We start from the raw sequence: 22,810 nt of genomic DNA on the forward strand, positions 1-22,810 counted from the left end.
TTTGCTGCAGATATTCCAAATTTTGCACCCCTAAAATGATAGATGCCCTCAATTATGGTCAGGGAATGTTTTCTTAGTAATCTATAAATGGTTTTATTACTATGTGTGCTACTCGGAGTCCTTTTCACTTTTTAATCAGAAGTATTTCCTTCTGTTTGCCAGCATTCCAGTAATTTTTGCGTTCCATCTTCATTCTAACCTCCCTGCTATTCACTGTAAGGATCAACCATTTCACTAATTTATTTGCTTAAAACATTTCTAAAACTTTTCATATTTTTCTTCAGGTCCTTTGTGAATATTTATGCAAAACTTGGTCAGGGAGGAAAGAAAATGTTTTGCATACTTTCAGCTCAGGGAAGAGGGTTTTGATGGACTAGCTGATTTCTTTTGATGGTGAATAGTAGTATACTGTGATTCTGCTGTATAGTGTAGAGTATATTCTTCTAGCAGAAAAAGCCTGCCTCACGATTTATCTCTTTGTGGCACTGAACATCTGCTGAAGTTTCTTTTAATCCCTCTATTCCTCTTTTTGCAAGTCCATGAGAGAAACAGCTTGCTTGTTTTATAAGTTTGGAGTGTGTTTTCTCCCTTCAGGAAAGAACCATGTGTTTCTGCATCAACATGCCTCAATCATTGCCATGTTTGTAGTTTTACTTTCAGGATAATCCAACAGATTCTGACTTGCCCCATGGACAAATATGGAGGGTGGCAGACTAAAAGAGGATTTTTTCAAGGGCTGATAACTTTTGGGCTGCCCTTCAGCAGTCAGCATGTTTAGCTCTGTGAGTCTGGGCATGAAAGGTGGCAGTCATTTGTTGCTTTTGGAGCTGATCTGTTCAATCTGGTCAACTGCTTTTCAAGTTTTCTGTGTACTACTTGAACACAACAGTAAGAATGACAGCTTAGCTGACTGAATTTGTCTGTATATTTTTCCTGCTTTAAACTTGTGAAAGTCTCATGAGGAGCTCTGCCTGGGACCAGAGACATTGAAATTGTCCTGCTTGAGCAATCAAATTTGAAACTTTGAACTTAGTACACACTTTATAAACATACATTTGGAAAATTACAATTAAGAGTAAAGTATCTCAGGAATTTCATCTTGTATCTACTGCACTATCTGGAAAATTTTCATCATGTTTAAAGAAGATAGAATTGAGCTGATGATTTGAAACTGGCATTTTCTCACTTAGAGAAAGAATAAGATGATGTAGCTTGTGAAGACAAAAAGCTATTTCTGAATGAGGGACTGTTGTAGAGGAGTTATGCGTGGGGGGTGGAGGGACTGAAAATTTAAAAGGTTCTGATGTCATAAGTATCTGAATGGGAGGGTCTGTACGAAGCATAAACAAAAGGGTGTGCTCTATTCTTTGTTGATCCTCTCTCATGTGCACTGAGCATCAAAATGCTGGTTTGGATTGCAGATAGATGTCAGTCTTTCTTCCTGCAAATCTTCTCTGTAAATGTGCTTTGTCTTATTGAATGAAAACTCCGCAGTGATAGAAAAAAACTCTCAGTAGCCTGCAAGGTGAATGTCACAGTTAATCCATTTTATTTCAGAGGCTGTTGCCAAACTACCAAGTTTTGCAAATGAGTTCTATTGCAATTTGGGCTCAAGATAAAAATGTCTGGCAACAATAACTGGAAAAGACGTTCTTAATCAGGAAAGAAGAAACGTCAGTAGAGTTACTTCTGTGTTTCTTCTTTCACTAAGATCCAGAACCTTTATCTCACAGGAGATTACATGTATGCTGTGAACAAATTAATTACAAAGGCATTTTTTGTAACTGTATCAACCAGCTGGGAGAAAATAGAAAATCATTGCTTGAAAAATTTGCAGATGACTTCAAGCTACTGGATAAGGAAATAAAGAGAGGTGACAAGATAACTAATCATATGGAGTAAGCTGGATTATTCTGTAAAGTGAGTTAATCTGAGTTGTGGGCTTCTAAAGACAACCGAATTGAAGACTGGATTTTGAAACACAGAATGTGGTTCCCGCTTTTGAGATAAGATACTGTTATGCTGACATCAAAAAGATCTTAAAAAAAAGGTACACAACTAGCAGGATGGGCACTTCCATTGAGATGGTTAGCCAAAGAGCTAATGTGACCTGGGGAGGTATCAGCAAAGGCATGGGTAGGAGGAGAGGCAGGGCCATCTGTGTCACCGCTAGCAAGGCCATCACTGGAGCACTTCAGCTCTGAGGTCCTAATTTTGAGAATTCTTCTGAAAAAATTGAAAAAGTTTTGGAAGAGTCTAAGCTGTCATCTGGAAAACAGGTAAAACCCTGAAAAACAGGTAGAAACCTGAACCAATTACTTCAAACTATTAATGTTGCAGATGTGATTTCCTCATTGCCTACAGACATCTAGATGTAAAAAAAGCTTCAGAAAACCAACAGCTCTTTAATGCAACAACAGAAAACTCAAGACTGGGAACATAGCTAGGTGAACAAAGATTTTAAACAAGTTGCAGATATTTTAAGTGGTGAATATACCTATCTCCTGAAGCAATTCAAGATAGATGTGGTGTATTCCCATTGTGAGAAGTCTAAGAAACCTGTCTGGACATGTTTCTGAAATACTTCATTCAGATTCAGCCCAAGTTCAGGGATAATATGGAGTACATTAGGTGAAGTTCTAGTCCCAGGGTTTAGACTACAAGATTAATGGTCCCTTCTGGATCAAGGACTGATGAGGCTTTAAAATTGTCCTTTGTTAATGAAGAGGGATACTCTCAGCATCATTGAGTGTGCTAAAAATGGTACAGTATGTCAGTATTATTAGACCTTTTAGCCAAGGAATCTGCACAGTTTCAGATGCGTGAATTGGGGCAGGATCCTCTGCTCTTTTTTAGTCTCAGTCACCCCTCTATCTTATTTGGATGGTGAGAGGTGCCATAGGCATTTCCTAATAGAAACTCCCCATGGTGGAGCAGAATGACAGCAGGACTTTGTCCATCTCCATCAGTGACCTAAAGCATGGCAGCTGATGCATCCCCATTAGCTATCCCACCCACCCACACATTTCCCTTCTTGTTCACCAGCTCTGCTCTGATGGCTTCACAAGGAAAAGGAAGATTGCTGCCACAAGGCTGGGAAGGGGCAAAGAGGCAAACTGTAGTGAAAGTACTGTGCAGAGAGCTGAGTTCAGCTCACTTGAGAGGGAATGGGGGGAGGCTTAGGTGGAAGCACAAGAGAACCAGGCAGCCAAGGCCTAGTCTGTGCAGCACTCCTGAAGCTAGTATGCAAAACAGCTTGTTTAGCACCTCTAACTCTGTTATTATTCAGTAATTGTAATGGGGTGACAAGACCTAACAAAAGGAGTTGGAACATTCCTAAAACTTAACAATACAAGCAGGTAGATGCATGCATATAAAACAGTCTTCCTGAAAGGAGGAAGACCTTTAATTCAGGTTGGAATGAGTTGTGGTGCTTTCAGGAAGAACCTGCTTGGATGCAGCACTCAAAGCTTCTCTGCTGGGCTGGTGTGCAGCCTGCTAACCTGATTCAAAGTCTTAGCTCAGATCTTGCCCAGCTGAGAAGATCTGAACAAGGCTGGGGATATAGGATTTCAGCTATGGGAACAGCTTTACCAGAATTAATGGGCAAGGATTGCAAGGAGACTGACAATAGTGCCAAGCTTATTTGAGTTCAGAAAATGATATTCCATTCTGATTGCACCTACTAGCAGAGTTACAGGAACTTCTTGTTCCTGGCATTGAATTTCATCTCAGAATGAAAGCCAGTGTCCTTTGCTCGTGAGTGGGGAGGGTTGCCTTCATACTATGCAGTTACCTTGCCAGGGCTCTTCCCTAAGTTTTATAAACTTAAATAAACACATTTTCTGAACATGGTCAAAGATCTGTAAACATCAAAACTTACTGAAGATTTTAATTAATCTCAATGTAGAGTCTGGATTCCTTGATTCAAAGAGCCTCCCACTAAAGCAGAATGTAACAATTATGTGCATACCCAGAAACAAATTATATTCACCTTGTAATTTGATTTTGATTTTATGTTTTGCAGTTATCTCCTTTGGCTCTGAGTCATTACTTGTAGTGGAAATACTGATACCTGTAATGGCTCATAATACCATATGGAAACTTTCCACTCTTCCCTGTACCTCTCTCACCAGGACTCATTCACTCATCATCTTTTAGCAGTAGAAAAACCTTAGACTGCATATGACCACAGGACACTAGTGTACACCTGACAAATGTTGGAAAACCTTCTTCTCATATTAGTAATGGTGATTCTTAGCCAGACTGAACCTCATACATGTGCAGCATCTGAAAGGATGAAAGACTTCTGGACACTGAGGCTTACCAAGAGTGTTTTTCTGATGTCCTTAGAGGTTTTGTGTTACTTATTCCACACTCTTTGTGAATTCCTCCTCTGACTTCTACACATTTAATGTAGATTGTTTGCAGGAATAACTCTAGGGATCTTGTTGGAGCTGGATATATATATATATTTTTTTTCCTCTGCAATCTGAAAACCTGAAAGAATAGATAACTCTCCCTAGTACTTTCTTGCAAAGCAAATAAGGGGAAAAGAAATTGATTCCATTGAAAAGCCCCAAACCTGCTTTTAAAAAAGGTCTTGGTACAAATTAAGCCACAGCCATTCTGCCACCTCTGTAGGCAGCACCAACTTTAAAAATTCACCAAACTGCAACAAATGACAACTAAGCACTGCTTTGTTCCAAATTTAGAGAAGCTGCCTTCCTTCACATTCAAATTGTAGATACATAGTTGATGCTTACTTTGTTGATTTTAAGGTGTGTCACTCTTCAGTGTCAAAGGTAACTAGGCTAGAGTAAAGGCTGGCGCTATTTATCAGCAACTTGCTAAGAAACAGAAAATAAAACCTGTCTCTAAATTTATATGATCCCTAAAAAGGAATTTTTTTTCCAAGTTTGTTGCTGTGACTTCACATGAAATGTAGGCCTTTTGTGTTATGTAGTTCTGTAAAACCAAGGAAAATACTGACTCCTGGAAACATTCTAATTATACGTATTAATATTTAAAATTCTATTTATGCCCTTGACACTTAGGAGTACTGTGTGGAGCTATATTCATAAAAGTATTTCATAAAAGTCTTTCATTGGCAGGAAAGACTATTGTGGTACAGCATACTTTTTTTGCTGAGTAGAGGCACATTGAGAATGCATTTAGATCCTGAAAATCCTGTTTCACTACCTAGTGATCTGCCATGGCTGCTGTGCTGCCTGTCAATTCTTCACATTTTCATTACTGCCCAGGCTCATCAGGACAGAGACTTCAGAGGTGACCAGCTGGGAGATGGAAAAGGGTCATTATTCTGCCTGTATTCCTCCAAAGGGCTTTATCTAATAAGCTTTTTTATCAAACTCATAGTATGTTCCCAAAGACATTATGCAAAATGCAGCCATGACTACTTTTTTTTTTTCTAACATACAGGAAGTGGCTGTGGTGTCCCTTTTTAATTAACTTGGGTTTGGTTCAGCAGGAGCTGAAGCTTTTTTTAGTTCGTTTGCTTGATTTTTTTTTACATGTCAATAGATTCAACACATACCATTTTTACTTTGCAGTTCAGAAGGAACTGTCTGACTTAACAGCAGGAGGAGAGAGTAAATCATTAGGACTATAAAAGCATCTTTGAAAGAGGTCAAAAGGCCCAAAGGGGAAAATAGCAAACCTTTGACTCTGTGCACCCAAAGATTATACCTTGATGAAGTAAAGATCTGGGGAAACACACAGGGGCAGCAGGGCCTTAGATAGGGGAGTTTGAAATCCTGAAGGATTAAAAAGAGAAACTGGAAAGGCAGAAAGGGAGAGAGCGAGGGGATGGTTGATCCAACAGATAAACTGATGGTGCAGATTTCCTTTTGAAAAGACTTTTTCAATTGCCAAGGCTGTAGCAAACATCTTTTTTTTTTTTTTTTTTTACCTCTAAGTACTTTACTCTAGAAGTCTTATTTAACACCATAATCACATAATTTTGTGCTCAGTTAGCTTTATAAGCCTCAGTGGAGCATCATGAGCATCCTTTCCACAGAACCCTGCATTTCTCTTGCTCTTAATTTAATGCTTATGAAGAGCACATAAATTTGTATTGATCTTTTTTTTTTTTTCTTGCAGGCTTCAACCACATTTTAGTATATGGAACAGATGGGAGTCTTTAACTCATTAGAGGGAACCATTTTAATACTGATCCCATCAATCTGTACTATTTTTACCTTGGAGACAGATGTTTTTCTGTAAAGGGTGTAGTTATATGCATCTGTGGTTGTGTGTGTACCTAGATGGCAAGTTCTGAAGTTACTGAGGCAGAACAGAAGGAAGAAGATGAAGAGGGGACCTTTTTGGCATGCTACCAAGCAGAAAGCATAAGTAGAGTGAATTTATAACTGTAGTGCAGTTACTTAAGGAAAAACCAAGCACAACTTGGTATGGTTCAGACCTGTTCACATTTAAAAAACCCCCACTAACTCAACTGCTGCATACACCAACCCCTCTAAATTTAATCAGAGTAGTTTCGTGTTTCCTACTCTACTGCTCCTCTGAAACTGTAGCATCTGGATAGCTTTAAGGACTGATTTGACTCAGCAAAGCAGAAAAATGTGTGCTTCTGTGATTAACAGTTTCCTTTCATCAGGTTTGCTTTCTCTTTCTTCTTTTGTTTTTCATTGTTGAGTCTAGATTTCTGGAAGGTTAGTGTGTAAACTATTACGGAAAGCTTCACTTGAAAGGTTACCACGCATAATGCACAAATAAATCACAAAAGAATGAGACATGGAGAAAAATATGATATTCATTTATTAAACAAATCAAGTTCCTGCAATGACAGTAGCTTCATTGTAGTAATTAGCCCAGTGTATGATATAGAAATATTTATTCCAAGTTAATTTGGGAAATTTCCTGAAAGATGGCTGAAATATGGGGCAACTACATATAGCGAGCAAAAGAGTTACTGGATTTTACAAATTTATTTCATTTAAGACCATGGTCTTCAAAACGCTGAAAACACATTCTATGACTGCTTCTTTGAGCAGCAAGTAAAACTTCAATTGCACTGGTGTTGTTGGACGTGCATGGGAAAGTATAGTGAAAGCAAAAACATGACTACAGAGTACATTTGGTTTTAAGAGTTTATATTGTCTCAGAAAAATAGTAAGAAAAAAAATGTAGATATCATTCAAGGTAGAAACAATTATAAAGTGGACAACAGATACATTATGTGGTTTTCCTTTGTTTCTAGCTGATAGGAACAGGCCCAATAAATTTAGATCTTCATTCTCCTAGAAATGCTACCTTCTTCTATTACTTATTATATGACATGACACCAACATAATGTTGGTAGCAGCAAATGCCAGCCAGATGTTCCAAAGAGAGAATTACCTTTTTAGTGACAAGCCATTAATTTAATTCCAATAACTAATTGTGGTGCCTTAAGCTAAATCTCCATCTCTTTTTACTTTTGTCCTCATGAAGAACTGTCATACTATTTCCTGAAAGCTCAGTTTGTTTCCTTTTAAGTAAAATTCCAAAGAAGACAAATGTAATTTCAGATTATAGCCTTAATAAAGGATAAACTATAAGAACAGAAAAATTCCTATTCTAGTTTTCACAAAATAAATAAATTACATAAGAAATTGCTGCAAAATTTTCTAAATATGTATTTGATAAAAAAAAATCTCGAATACAGTGGCTTCTGACTTTCTAATTGCTTAGTCAAATGGCCTTACAGAACATTAGTAAGCATTCTTTGTATATTAGGTTCAGCTTCTTTCAAATTGAAATTTATTAGTAACTTGTTTGTTATTTGTATTGTTTTCTTTAAATAAAACAAAGCAACAGGTAAATATGAATGTGTTAATAATTTAACAATGGTTTTTTTCACTGGCCATTTCAAATCAAACGTTTATGTCCCCACAGAGGAAAAAAACCAGCACAAACAGCCAAGAACTGAGGTAACTTGCAGATAGCCTAATTTTTCTTTTTGCATCTGTCAGTATGCAGATAATGAACAAAATGCAGCATTGTCAATGAATATTGATTGCACCATTCAGTTTTGATGCTCTGATGGTTTTAAAGGGAAAGTGTGATTAGCAGTAACGTTTGAATTACAGTTTTCTTAAAACTCAGCATAATTAATCCAGACATTGCCACATACACTGTGCATTTCAGACCACAACCCTGAACCTCAGCTAACTTGCATCTCAATGCATAAAGTTCATTTGCCATGACAGTCCTTGGTATATGGTGAAATAGTAAAAGTGTCCTGGGAGCTGTTGCAACTACGAGATGTGGGCCAGGACCAAAGCCCTTGCCCTCAAACAAGCCGAGCCTGTGTTGAGCTGACAGCAAGTGAAAACTTTCCAGAAGTGCCATGTCCACAGCTAGGAGGTTGTTCTGTGTGGGGATGTTCTCAACTTGCTCTGTGAAAAGGGCCTACCTGTACTTTAATAATCAGATGAAAAGTAGAATGAGGCTAGGAGTAACAAAATACTCTGTAGTATTACTACAGTGCTGCAGGTGACTAGTGCTGCACGTTGGTAATAAAGCTGGAATCCAGTCCTTGCTGCAGATATTGTTTACATATTTTAGTAGATGGATACTGGCTACTGTGGCTGGTGCTCAGGATTTCCCCCTTTCTGATCAAGTGTCTTAGGACAACCCTGGCTAGTGTAGAGTCAGGGTCTGGCCATAGCACAGAGGCAGAGCTGCAACACAACACCATCACTGACAGCTGAAGTGATTTTGGACCACTTCAGGTAAATAAAGAGCTACAATGCAGGTCTCACAAGTCTTAGGTTCACTGAATAAGCTCTATTAAAAAAAAAAAACAACAACAAACCAAAACACCAAATAATCAAGCAAAATAAAATTTGTGGGTCTTGAAGAAACCAGGACCATTCTTGAACAAAAAGGCCTCAACTCCACTGACCTCCAGGAAAATCTGAATTTACCAGAGCGTGCTAGGCTTTTGAGCTGGTGGGGTGAGAGGAGGAAGGTGTGGATGTGCTTCAGAACTGAGCTGTGGCAGGACCTTGGTCTGAGATGTGAATCAGTCTGCCAAAACTGGATTAAACCTGAACTAGGACTTTGGAAATTAGAAACTCCTAGGTACCGGACAAAAGCAAATATGCAATTAGCTGCACGGCTAAACAGTTTCTAATGCTGCCAAGCAGAGGTTTCTGGACTGCATTTCTTGATGCTGGTGACCATATGCCTCCTGCTTTGTCTCTGGGCTGCATTTGGCTCTGAGCTGCCTGACCAAATAGTCCCCAAAAGCAACTAAAATTCAGTCAAATACACAATAGTTAGAACAAATGTATCTTTTTTAACAGAAAAAAAAAAAAGAGAAGTAAAAACTTGAGCTGAGAAAGGACTTTGGAAGTTGATCTGAACAGTTAAAATGTACCCAAATCAAAATCAAGGGTAATCCTTCCACTGATTCACCTGAGAGAGGGGTTCAGCCTTTTTTTTTTTCCCTATGCTTAATATTCTATCTGGAAAGTTGAATTCTCTTTGAGGTGATTTCAACCTTGTTTTTAAAGATAGATTGCTTATACAGAGTGCAAAGTAGTAGTATAAGATTGGTAAACCAAGACATGTAATTTTAAATGTTCATATAGTATAGAATTTTTTCATTGTCTTCTTAACAGTATCTTACAAATGAGAAATCTCAAACTTCCCCCCAGGTAGATTTTGAGGTCTGATATCAGAGGTTCGATATTTGTATATGTGACTATACATATTATTCTGTCACAGGTTGCCTTTCAGCAGTGAGGCTTTTATGATTTTAGATGTATATAGCCCTGCTTATAGTCTGCATAATGCAATGATACCTTGACAATTATAACATCTTAACTAATAAGATTTTTTTTTAGAAAACACTGTCTGATTATAGCTTTAAAGATTTACTTAATTTAGAAATTAAACTGAGCCCCAGATTCTGGGATATATTAAGGTCCAAGAACCTGATGAATTGCTGCAGTCAGCTACATGCAAATTATGCCTAGAAGCAGAGCTTTTGCCTTCACTTCCCAGACAGCACAAAGTTAATGAGCCAAACACATGAAGTCCTTTTACACAACCAAAACAGAGGGAAAGGAAAATTTTGGACTGGCAGTTGTTCAGAAATACTGAGACTGCTTGTAAATATGACCCAAAAAAGACCAAAATCCAGAGGCTATTAACAAAAGAGTATTTGTTATCAGTGGGAGGACTTTATGGTGGAACCAAGTTTAGGGTGGCATTTGTGAAAGGCAGTGTAATTTTGATTTAAGTTGCCATCTATCAGTTCATCTGACTAAAGTTTCATGTAACAACTCAGGCTACTTTGAAGAAAACACAAAAGAATATGAGAAGTTGCTGAAATTAGTTTAACTGGGTTAGAAATTTTATAGTTTATATTATTTTATTTTTTTACATTATTTTAATTTTTTACATTATTCCGATTTTTCATTATATTTTTTTATGTTTCCATGTATATCTGCTCTGGGACTGTGTCCTCTCAAAGATCCAAGAGCACTACCTGGATTGCTCTGCGGAATGAGAGCAGCATGTCTTTCTCACTTATTTTTGGCATGTTTGGGAGGTGTGCAAGAGCAGAGCAGCAGATTACTTTTTTCTCAAGGGCTGTTTTGTTGAACAGAATAACTCTTTACAGATGTACTGTCTCCCTGTTTTTCTGATAAAGAGCCTCCCAGCTATCAGCTGACCAAGGCCAGGACTTCTTACCAAAAGTATGTGAAAAAGTGTCCTTCAAAGTCTTCAACAGAAAGTAAAACTCCAAAGGATAAGAAGAAACCCCAAGACACCAGTTTCATGGAAAATGTCCAAAAGAAGGTCATGCGAAGGACAACAGTTTGTCAAATCTACTACAAAGGCAGATCTAAGCAAAGGGAACCTCAAAGATTGGACATCTCTGAGATCTACAAAAAGAAAATGACTGTGTCACAGAAGAAGAGGAGTATATGTATCTCTGTTTAGAATACAGAAGTTGCCTTTGCCAGTTTTGAATTTCCCAAATGATGAATCCAAATATTTAGTGGAGACCTTGTGGATGAAGAATAAGATAAGTGGATTTGGACTTCAGTGGCAATGGGGACTGTGTGGAGAGACAAAAATTTTGTTTTAGTAAGCTCGGTTGTCAGCTGATGAGTATCCAAGAAAGAAGGACCATAGAGACACAGTCATGTTATCTGTTTTCGAATGTAATCTTTTCACATTAGGGTTGTGGACAGCTCTGTGTGAAGTGGGAAATAGTTTATTGTCCTGGCTGTCCATGATCCCAGGATAAACAACTCTGTTGCCAAGGCTGTTGGTTTGTTACCTGTCACAAGCAATAGATTACACTTGTTTGTTAATTCTATGTAAGTCTGGTTTCTGGGGTCACCCTCTTAAAATATACACAATCTTCCTTCAGGCTATGTTGTTCTTATAAATGTTACAGCTACAGCCTTAATGAGTTTTGCATCCTTCTTCTCTAACTTCTACGTCACATCTTATTTCTATTGCTGAGTTTGGTAGTTCTAGTTATTGAATTAAAACTTTATATAATTATACTACCACCCCCTCAAAAAAAATCAGAAAAGAAACCACCTTCTTTGTTAATGTCTCTCAAAATGAGGGCCAACTTAAATCAGCCTAGACCCCTTGTGCTTCAACATTAATCGTGAACTCAAGAAAGCTGTGTGTCTTAAAACTTCTTGCCGTTCCTGAGCATATATTTTGACGGTGGTAAAATTCAGTTGTTTAGTAATTTATCCTGGAACTAAGCCCTGGGCACCAAACATAACCATGTGCCCTTTGCAATTTGTTATTCTGTATTTAAAGGACTAGAATCTAGTGTACAAACACACATTTTCTAACCTGTTGGTTAGACTAATCATCATTGGTTAGACTTGTACTGCTTAAGACTCCTATGTATCATTATGGTTCAGGCAAGGTAGACACGATTTCCTGAGGCCAAGGAGATGGTATCTTGCTCTCCTCCCAGAATGATCTGAAGGCACTTTATTAAATAGGAAAATAACCATTCTGCATGCCTGATCTGGACTAAGGAAAAAAGTGAGAGTAAGCACAACGAGAATCACATTTAATCATCTCCCTGAAATGAATTTGGTGGAACCCTTCCAGGCTATACCAAGGACAGAAAGATCTTGTGTCCATGTGGAAAAAACCCAGTTTATACTGTGTTTGAAAATGCATATTGAATTGCTTGGTGCTATGGGTGGGATGTACTCTGCCTGACTTCAGACACAGGCAATATGGGAATTTGCATCCTAAAACAGAATGTCACCTGACAGCCAAAGGTCAGCTAAGCCCCCACTAGAAAGTCCACACTACATCTGCAAACCAGCTTAGTTCAGTCTGCTTAGAGGTGACCTTGGTAAATTAGTCTTTTTTAAGTCACCAAGCAGCTCTTAGGGAACTTGGCCCAAACTCCAGTTTAGCATCCCCTTCAAAGAACAAAAACACAAGGGACTGGCTCAGATCCACAGATGTCCTCCTAATGTCTGAGTTTCAGTGCACTCTTATGTGCATTAAGCCTGTCTCATTTCCCTTTCTAAGGAAAACAGGCCAAAACAAGGGGAAAGAGCCTGGACCTTGTAAGTTTTCCAGTCCCTGAAGCAACTTTATGATTACCTTTTTTTGGTAACAGCAGATGCCTGTTAGATGACCTTGTCATCAAGATAACCTTCCCTGCCAGCAAAATACTTACTTCAAAGGAGGTAGCTTGTTGTCTGGGTCCATTACTTTCAAATGGTGCACTATTTCATCCAAGAGGCTACTTACTATAAGACAATTTATACTGAGGTGTGTGGGAAGATGCACCACAGAAGGCCATGCTTTCAGTAAACGTAGTAGAAGCTGAGCATCCCAAAGTCCCCTGCATCTGTCTCAAAAGGGAGGAAGCTTCTGTGGGTATGAAGGCCCTAGGTTAGATTCCTATCCTGGATCACTGCAAAATACAGTCTTTCAAAAACTTTCAAAAGCAGAACAGACTTCATGAACTCCCTAGGAATACAGCTCCTTGACTCTGGAGCTGCTTATTGTTTCACTCCTGGCTTGATGACTCCCTGCCATGTTGGTCATTGGAAAGATGAGGGGAGGAAAGAGGAGAGGGCAAATGGGCCAGTGACCAAGCAGATTTCCATGGGAACCATCCTTAAGTCAGTTGGATGTTTTGTCAACATACTCCTGAGAACATTTCAGATCTGATAAGTCTGTCATTTTCTGTCAGAAAAATGCGACGTCTAGAAAAACTTCTACCACATCAGCTGTATTTTCAAATACATGCCTATTTATATTAAAGCTTTGTCTTTGACATACTGTTGTTTTTCAGATAGAATTAACTGAGATAATTGAAAAAACTGCTTAGAATAAGTAGCCCTGAAAGGCACATGTTTTTATATTAACCATAACAAAAAGACTTTGTGTGGTGGTGGGGCAAGATTGTCATTAAATTGGTACTAAGCTGTGAGCACTTTTTAGTTCTAACAGCTGGGCACCATTTTGCAAGTGAGCATGAAAAGAGGGGATCAGGAGGGCCCAGGATCTTGGCACATCCCTGCCGAAGCCAGCAAGACCTGAGATGAGTGTGGATGTCTGAGCTGGGACCCTCACCCTAAGCAGAGGGCTGAGATGGTGAGTTGTCCTACAAAGGGCAAGGTTTTACTGTAGAGACTGCAGTAGAATAACTGACACATATGGATCATTTAAATTGGTTTACTGCTTTGTAAAATGCCATGTACAGTGACCGATGGGAAAACAGATAAGGAAGCTTAGGTATGAGCTATGTTACTTGGGTTTCTCCAGAGAAAATTGGTTTATCTTCCTCTCGTCTATAAATTCAATTTGCCTGTTTGACTTCCTGTATTGATACAAATGGAGTAAATCAGATGATGGCTTAAGCAGACATGTTGAGGTAAGCATTTTTCATTCCCTTTTTTCAATTAAATGAGCTGCAATTGCATTATGGTCGACTCTGCTCGTCCAACTCATAAATATTCTTAATGCATTCTGTCTAGTGAAAGCTGTGGTGACGCAAACAACTGGCCCTCTGACCCATCCTCTCCATTCTTTGACATATGCTTGGAGAGCTACATTTTGAACTGGAGCTATTGCTAACTGGGATATAGAAAATATTGAGAGTTCTTTGTATATCCACTTTCTTTCATATATGGATACAGACTGTCTAATTGTCAGATGGCCATTAGACCTCAGCAAATTGTAGCTGGAAGCAGGATTTTATAGTACAGGCTTGCTTTTAAGAGCCATTCTGGTCCTGTTTCAAAATTCACTTTCAAAACATTTTACAGGCTGTTTTCTTGCCTTAGAGAAGAGTACACTGGAATGAAGAAGAGATTTAAGGAGTGCAGATGCTTTTGCAAAGCCAGACAGAAAAAGATAAGAAGTGTCCTGCATGATACTGCTAATATACACATAAAAAATCAATGACGGTTGCAGAGAAAAGGAAAACAACAAGCCTCAGTATTTTTGTGGTTTTGAATTCATGTAAATCTACTTTTTCTGAAAAATGCTGCTTTATTAGCCTCTGCAGGGATAATTTAAAATATGTTTTGCAGCCTACCCATGAACTAGTTTTTCACTGTTCTTGCAAACAGAGAGAACATCAGCTCTTTCAGCAGTATCGTCTTTTTCTTTTTTTAAGTGCTTTGTCTGAAAGTTTAAGCTGCTCACCAAAAGAATGCAACAGCCTTAATTGAGAACTAATTTAGCTCAAGAGGTTTGAAGCTACTGTGAAAGCCAGTTATTGCTTTCTAATTTCAGGTTTTCTTACAGGTAGTATAATAAACTGATCCTGTCCAAATACCCATCTTTCTCCTTACATCTGGTAAGGATGACAGTAATATAGATATTTAATTTTTATGTCATATATCAAGAAAGTATTTCAGTTTGTAAAGCCTATTGTAGCATTACTTTGGAAAGGAGATGCAGAGATAGTATTTTTATGCTACCTTAGTGGAACGCCATAATATTTGCACTATAATGATAAAGTTTACTTCTCCCCAGTGGGATATCATTGAATTTTAAGGTATTTTCAGAGCATCAGATGTGGTTTAGAGTGGCAGAAAGCTTTTCTGCTGGTGTTGTGAAAATCCACAGAACATTTATTTTCTTTTTAATTTACTCTGTCCTACAAAATTTCTATAGGCCAGACACTCCGAGATTACTTGGCAAGACCACTGGGAATTATCCACCCTGTAAACCAGAGCACAGACTGTCCATCCTCTGAGTCAATGTTATAATCCATAGGCTACAAGGTAAGATATTGACATTTCTTTTCTCAGCCTTGAAGGCTCTGATCTTCTGGGCTACTGAGCTGCAGAGACTGCATGGATGGTTTTCTCACTCTTCATGGATGGTTTTCTCACTCAGAACATTGTATAGACAGATGGGAATGACCTGCTCCTCAGAAACATGATTTTTAATATGGGTCAGGACCTAAGGCTTCCTCTTCCTGAGGGCATCTCAAGGTACTTTTCGTTAGGAGAGGACACCTCATTCAATATTGCAAAGGAACTAGGTCAAATCTCTAGGAAGAAGGTGATAATTTCTTGGTGTTCTGCATTGTGGGTGTGATATTTTTTGATTGCCCTTTGTAATTGTGCCTAATTCTCCCCATTAATTATCTGAGAATGCCAGGATGTCTAAGCTTGGTCTTCTGAGTTGCACTGCACAAGTGAGAAGTGCTTAGACTTCTTCTGTGGATCTAACCTGTAACACAGGCTCTGTTAAAAATGTAGAAAGCCAACATTTTAAATCAAACATCAATGACGCTGAGTTCAAGAAAAGTCCCACAGAACTTTGTGTGCTGTCTTCACTTCAAGAAATTCTTGTTCAAATTAGCAGCTGTAAGGCTACACAATAGGAGAAAAAAAAACCAACCTGATGGTTTCCTGGAAGATCCTAGCACCTGGGGAGACATTCCCAGAAACTAAGAAGGGGATTAAATGAAGAAAGGAGTGATATGGAGATAACATGACCTTTTTTCGAAAGTATTCTGACAGATGGGAACACAGGAAAATTACCCTTGGGCTTCTGTCATCTGTCTATCACCCCAAAATTAGTTTATTGACTATAGCTGCTCAAACTGCTTAAAGAAAAAAAGGTATAAAAAGAGATTAGACCTAAGCAAAAATTGAGGAGAAATTTCATCAACTCTGTGGAGGTAACTGATGAGATACATTTTCTACCTCCACCCTCTTGGGATGCCTTGGGGTGAACAATTGCTTTATACATATATATATATGTATACACATATACATATATACATATAAACTAATTTTACTTTTACTTCATAGTACTTTAATGTTTTTACTTATTCTTTTTAAATTGCTTTTGCTTTAGAGTGTGTGCTTAGGTTTTTTGCTTTTGTTTTAGAGTTTTTGCTTAGGTTTTGTGGTATTAGTATTCTGTGTAAGTTGTTTTGCCTTAGAGTGTATGCCTACGCTTTGCTTTATTACTACAACATAGTTTAAGTGTGTTTTTTGCAGTTAGACTCTATTCCAGACACAATGAACCCCATAAATTGTCACAAATTTTTATTAATAAAATTGTTTACAACCAGTCCTGACCGGTGTTTCTGTCTCTTAGTGTTTTACTAAGGAGTTCTTGTGCCTTAATAGGAAGAAGATGGGTGGTTTGGTGCCATCATTCCTATCTAAAGATCTTTAAAGAGTTTTTATTCACCAACTATGCATATGCAGTTGGTACCACAGATACTGTTTAATTGCAAATGGAAGATCTAGTGGACAATATGCAGAGTGTCCTGAGCAGAAATTGTCATTGTATTTCACTAAGAAGCTGTGGCCTAGACTATGAAGGAGAAAGCACATCCTTCCACTGTAAAGTTCTCTGCTGAACTGGATTAACAAATCATTTCTCTCTTCCAAAGCCTGCATAGAGTGATCCCTGGAATATTTATTGTTAATACTTATTTATTCTAATAATACTTTGAATGTTTTAACTCTATGAGGCACTGTTTCAAAAACTTAAAATAACTGAATAGATGTTATCTAACACTTTTAGTGTAGGTCCTGACTATAAGAATTAAGAGTTAGTCTTGTTTTCTAGATAAAGTATTAATGCAGAACATTCATTTCAGCTGACTATATTCAAAGAAAATTATGAAATATATGAGCTTGACAGATAAGTAAGAATGAAGAAAAAGTTCCCAGAAAGAAATCATACTAAATCATACTTGAAATTCTAGTTAGTCTCAGATTATTCATATCCCCACTTATTACTACCCTAGAGGTTGGTCCAGTTTAGTCCTAATGGATATGACTGGAGATAGAGAGGGCTTAGGTTTTGTCCTGAAGATCATCTTATTCTTCCATCTCTGTACCAAAGATAATAAAGCCTATAAGCTGATGATATGAGCTGCTTAAGAGCACAGCACGCGTTATGCTGTTGTGAGAAGAAGCCCAGACCAGCATGCGGTCTCCTTGGGCTCTGTCCCCACACAGGGTGCAAGGAAAGCTTTCTGGTTTAAAGCAGCCAAAGTAAGCAAGTGCCTTTTTATCAATGATATGGGTCTGTATGGTCTCCTTGCAGAGAGGCAGGAGTGGCACTGGCAGCCTCTGCGCTGGAAAGCCATGTCCTTTTCGGATTTCAGCAGACAGCAAATGCTTTTTGCAGTTCAAAGCAAAGCTCATGTTCTCACTGACAGTGAGAATTCAGGCACTCCTCAGAGTGTTTCTGAAAAACATCACAGTGGGTTTTTTATAAAGCTTTAATATGAACAGTGACATTCACAGCCATCTTGCACTGATGACGAGTAGCTTGGTCCTTTATGGCCTTCACTAGCCAACAGATACCAACTGCTTTTGTCTCAAAAGAAAAGCAAGGGGTAGTTCCATTTGGGCCAATTTGAGTTTTTATCCTGGGGCATTAAAGTATACGAGCTCACAACTGCAGTTGTCTCCCATCAGAGTCAGAGCATGCCTGTGAATTTGACCAGAACCTAATTCTAGGTTCATCAGTGGTATATTCTGGGAAGCTTGTACAAGAAAAAATCCAAAGTGTCCCCTTATACTTAAATGACATAAGGTAGCAGATGCCTTGATTTATATCCCACTCTCTCCTGGGTTATTTACAAGATTAATTATTCTTCCTAGGTGCATCCAATAGCTTTACATGTAATATTTCTGTGTATCTGAATGCAAAAGACATTAATAAATATACTTAATAAATTAGGCTCATTAGGACCACACATATCAGGCGTTCTGTAAATTCACTAATTAGCAGTGCTGTACACTCCAGATAGGAACCTCCAGGACCTGTTACAAACAGTCTGGTGTTCAGGAAGATTAATCACCGGGCTGCAAAGCTCAGATGCTGAATGAGAATGTTCAGTGGAGAAATTAAATCCCTTCAGGCAAACTGTAACTTGTGTACCCCGTTTCCACGGTCATCACTCGCCTATTTGTTTATTTAAGATAGCAAATTACCACTCATGCCTCATTGTAAATTGCTAACTGAGAGATGAAAGAGCCCCATCCAGCTTTACCCACGGGCACTGAGCTTGGGTCCTAACAAAATATGTTCATGAGAAAGCATTTATTTGTTGGGATTTTTCCACAGTGAAGGGAATAAACTGTGTATGACATAAAGCACCTACTAGGTTTGTGAATATTGTAAGAATCCTGTGCCTCCCATGGCAATTTTTCTCTTGTTTCTAAATTGGTTTCCATGTACATGTGGAAGAAAAAGGTATGCAGTAAGACAGTCATGTACATTTACCTAAATATCAGCTTTGCAGAGAAGGACCTGGGAGTCCTGCAGGGTGGTGAAGTTGACGGTGGTCCAGCAATGTGCCCTTGTGGCAAGGAAAGCCGATGGTATCCTGGGCTGCATTCGAAAGAGCATGGCCAGCAGGGTGATGGTGGGGATCCTTAGCACTAGTGAGGCCAAACCTGGAGTGCTGGCTCCAGGATGAGAGAGACTTGGCCGTACTGAACTTAGTCCAGCAAAGAGTCAAAAAGATGTCTAAAACATTGGAGCATCATTTCTATGAGGAGACACTGAGAGACAAGGGAATGTTCATCCTGGAGAAGACAAGGCAGAAGAGAGGGAAAAGGACCACATTAGAGGAAGCAGGCTTTTTTGATCCTCTAGTAAAATTTACTGTTTCAGTGTGCGAGACAGCATCTCCTGTTATGACTGTCAGCTTGCGTTATATGGCAGAAAATAAGTATATTTTATAATTTTGTTGAGCAACTCTATGACTGATCTTTTTTCCTTTCCAGAAAGAAATACATCAGTGACTAATGGCTTAGGTCACATTATATGGCAAAATTAAACACACAAGAATATTAGGAAAAGCCATTTTTCTTCTCTTCTTCTGATGTTTATGAGAAATGTTTCTGTGTCTAGCTGTAAATAGTTGATGACTAATGCACTAAATTAATGGTAGTAATTTAAGATGGACTATAGCAATATCAACTGAGCAGCAGATATGTTTTTAAAAAAAATTACAATGGGTTCATTCCTCCTCTGTATTTTAAGATTTTACCTAGGATCCTATGTCCTGTAATGTCTCTAGCTTTTCCTTTAACAGCCTCATATACTTAAGCTTCTATATACAAGAGTTGTAGTGGAACAAGGCAGGGCATCTGGACTCTGTCTGGAATAATGTAATTTTCTTTTTCTTTTAAGGTCAACCAAGTTCACTGCGGAAAATCAGCCCAGCTGGGGAGATTATTCTGTGACTCTCATTCTTTCAGGAAAACATGAAACCAGATTTCAGTTTCTGGAAATGTAATGGGTTAAAATAGAGTAACAGCCTTTTCTTCATCTCACTTTTTATAAAATAATAGAGCTTATAAGCAAAGAAAATATCTACATTCTCAGAAAGGGCAGCAGCACAGTTGCATTTATCATGTCAGTTTTCTCTGAGATGTGCAGCTTCCAATAAATTTAATGTGCTGTCAGTGTGGAGGGTAACGTGTCCCTGAAAGAACAGGTATTGTAGAGCTGAAGACCTTCTCCTCCAAGAAGCATAAAAATCACAATGAGTTTAAGACAATATAAAGCTGTGTTTTAAAATGTACAAATTCTCTTGAGAGAATTATTAGGCAGAAAAATAAAAAGACCTTTAATATTATTTTTTAAATTACAAAATTTGTTGAAATACAGAATTCCCTGGGCATAGAAGGCTAAGCCTGCTGGCTTGGGCAAACTCAGCTTTAGAAGTACTCTGAACAGGCATTAAAGAGAGAGATGGCAAAGAGGAGTACACCCAATTTCTCTTTAGGAATTTAGATACAATTTTAACACTGGATATTATTACCAGGAAGTGGAAGATATTTACTCCCTTTATCCCAAAAGGGACTATGAAAGAACCAGAATTTATGTTCTTTTTGGAGTAATAAAACCCACTTCCCAACCAAACCAAAGAATTCCTTTTTGCAGGGGTGGGACTAGATTCAGCCTGCTAAGGTGGGAGTGGGCAAGCAAAGACTGTACCTTCCTAGCTCATGTTAAAAATCATCGAGAACTGACATGCCTTAGTCATGTCCTAACTCCTGCCTGTCCCAAAGTAAGATGTTGACTCATGCTCCTGCCTATATGCATGACTTAACTTGCAACCATGTGTTCTGTCTTGTAGTCCTATTCATATATGTCAGAACTTTGTGCCTGTGTTAATATCACAAATAATTTGAACCAGTAACTGATTTTTTATTCATACCTTTGAATACAATAGGTTAGCGTTTAATAAATTGCGTGAGACATTGTCAGGCAGTTTGCAACATGCCTGAAGCAATTAAATGATATACATTTCCATATGTGGACTCTTACATACAAGCAAGCTAGCAAATGTAGGCAACATATGACCTTTAAAATTTAAATTTAATTTCCATTTGGTTGTAAATAAAAACAACCTATACAGAGACAGCACAGCATAAACTGGCCTATGCAATTTTCATAAGGATCACTTGTCCTTCTAATTAAAAGAGATTAAGAGATTGAGAAGCACTGTGTAGGTTATACTTTGGCAATCAAAATGAGTAAATCCGTTCTCTCAATGTAATTTATATTCTCAGTTATTGTGATTTTCTGTGAACTGCCTGTAGTGTTTTTTTTAAGATGTCACATTTGCATAGGCTCTTGCCGAAAACCAGAAAAGCCTTTACAGACTTGAGTGGAATCTGAGCAGTGGTAACATGCTTAGCAGCAGGATGAGAAGTCTGGAGATTTGAGACTTTTAGGTCTCCTAGCTTCAGAGGAAGCTCCATTTTGTTTATTATGAATAGTGTATTAAAATGTGAAATAAAGCAGTACTGCTGTACTGCAAATGAACAGTGCCTATAGAGAGATCTAAGGAGGTTGTATTTTCAGTGTGCAGTGGTTTGGTCCAGGTTTTTTGTGTTCAGTATGAATGACCTGGCTCTGAAGCATAACTTCCCAGCCCAACAGGTCATCATAAATCCTGCAAAACACTTGTGGTTCACTGATGGAGAGCTGACAAGTTGCTACATTACAGTACTCAGTATACCTTATTAGTAGTCATTGGACTACCAATCATCTGGCCACAGTTTAGCCACCAGTATTCATCACTTTCAGTTGGAGGCTTGAGAAAATTTTAGTCTAAATGAATGTTTTGGATATTTCCACACACTCAAGGGCTAAAGGAGATGTGATATCAACAGGTGTTGCTATTTGCTCTGTAGTATGCAAACTGAAGACTATATGGACTCTGTTTATGGGCCTATAATTAACTATGTGATGGCAGTTGTGAAACTGTTAGAGGTGCTCAGTGCATTCAGACAGAGAGAGAAAATGCTCTTCCTTGTATATGTTTTTTATTTAAATCTGTTTATTTCATTAACTTCAGAAGTTTTTGATTATTATCAAAAAGACAAAAATTAAAGTTAATAATAGATTTTCTTCTAGGAAGCTTAGCAATCAAAAAATAACATTCCATATACACAACACATCATCAGCCACGTAATTCTCTCCCAAAAGTCTCTCACTGGAGTGGATATAAATAATGGGTTGTGGCAGAGAACTTGATGAACAATCAATAGCAATTTTTTGCAGGAAGCAAAATCTTAAAAGCACAAAAAAAATTCACCAAATTCAATTCTGCTGTTGTTACTGTCATTATCATCACAAGCCCTGTTTCAGCTGAAGAAGTGGATAGCAAAATGAAGAATAAACAGAGGAGAAGAAAATAAAGAACCATCCCAAAGTCAAGCCTAAGGACGATCAGAAGGGAGAAATGGAAGAAAACAGTTCTGTTATGATTTAGGATAATACGTTCTGGGAATTCCACTTTAACTAAGAATCAGAACTGGATAAGGAATAGGCATTGCAGATTTCAGGGATTTAAGAAAAGCATAAGGAAAATTAAAACCAGTCTCAAAGTCAGGCATATATACAAGTATATAGACCAAAGATGTCTGGGAAAAATGGCTCCAATGCACATGAAACCAAACCAGGTAAATCACTGGCTGTAATCACAAACCATAAAATGTGTGTACACATACATGTATGTGTGTTCACATACTCAGATAAACACAAAGTTTTATCTGGATCCACTAGCCCCAGATTAAGTATGAAACAGCATATGAGGGAAAACATGCAGCTCCACACAAAAATCAGCCCAGTGTGTGCTTACTTGGAAATAGGCAATTGCAGATGCAGAAAATGTAGATGCTGAAGACTGTGAGAAGCATCTTGCTGCTAGTGCATATATGATTGTATTGTGAAAAAGATGTGCTGATTTGCAAGCTTTAAATGGATGTAGCATGCAAGACATGCTCCCTAGTATTACAGAAAA

The 22,810-nt window shown here is 38.2% G+C and overlaps 1 long non-coding RNA gene across 1 annotated transcript; it reads left to right on the plus strand.

Annotated features, from left to right (window-relative positions):
• Positions 1-1,081: 1,081 nt before the first annotated feature.
• Positions 1,082-11,360, plus strand: LOC113947213. The gene is made up of 2 exons (XR_003527654.1): positions 1,082-1,525; positions 10,691-11,360. It is a non-coding gene; the product is annotated as an uncharacterized LOC113947213 (long non-coding RNA).
• Positions 11,361-22,810: the final 11,450 nt, after the last annotated feature.

This window comes from Corapipo altera, unplaced genomic scaffold (assembly GCF_003945725.1).
Source record: "Corapipo altera isolate COAL_440 unplaced genomic scaffold, ASM394572v1 0, whole genome shotgun sequence".
NCBI lineage: Eukaryota > Metazoa > Chordata > Aves > Passeriformes > Pipridae > Corapipo > Corapipo altera.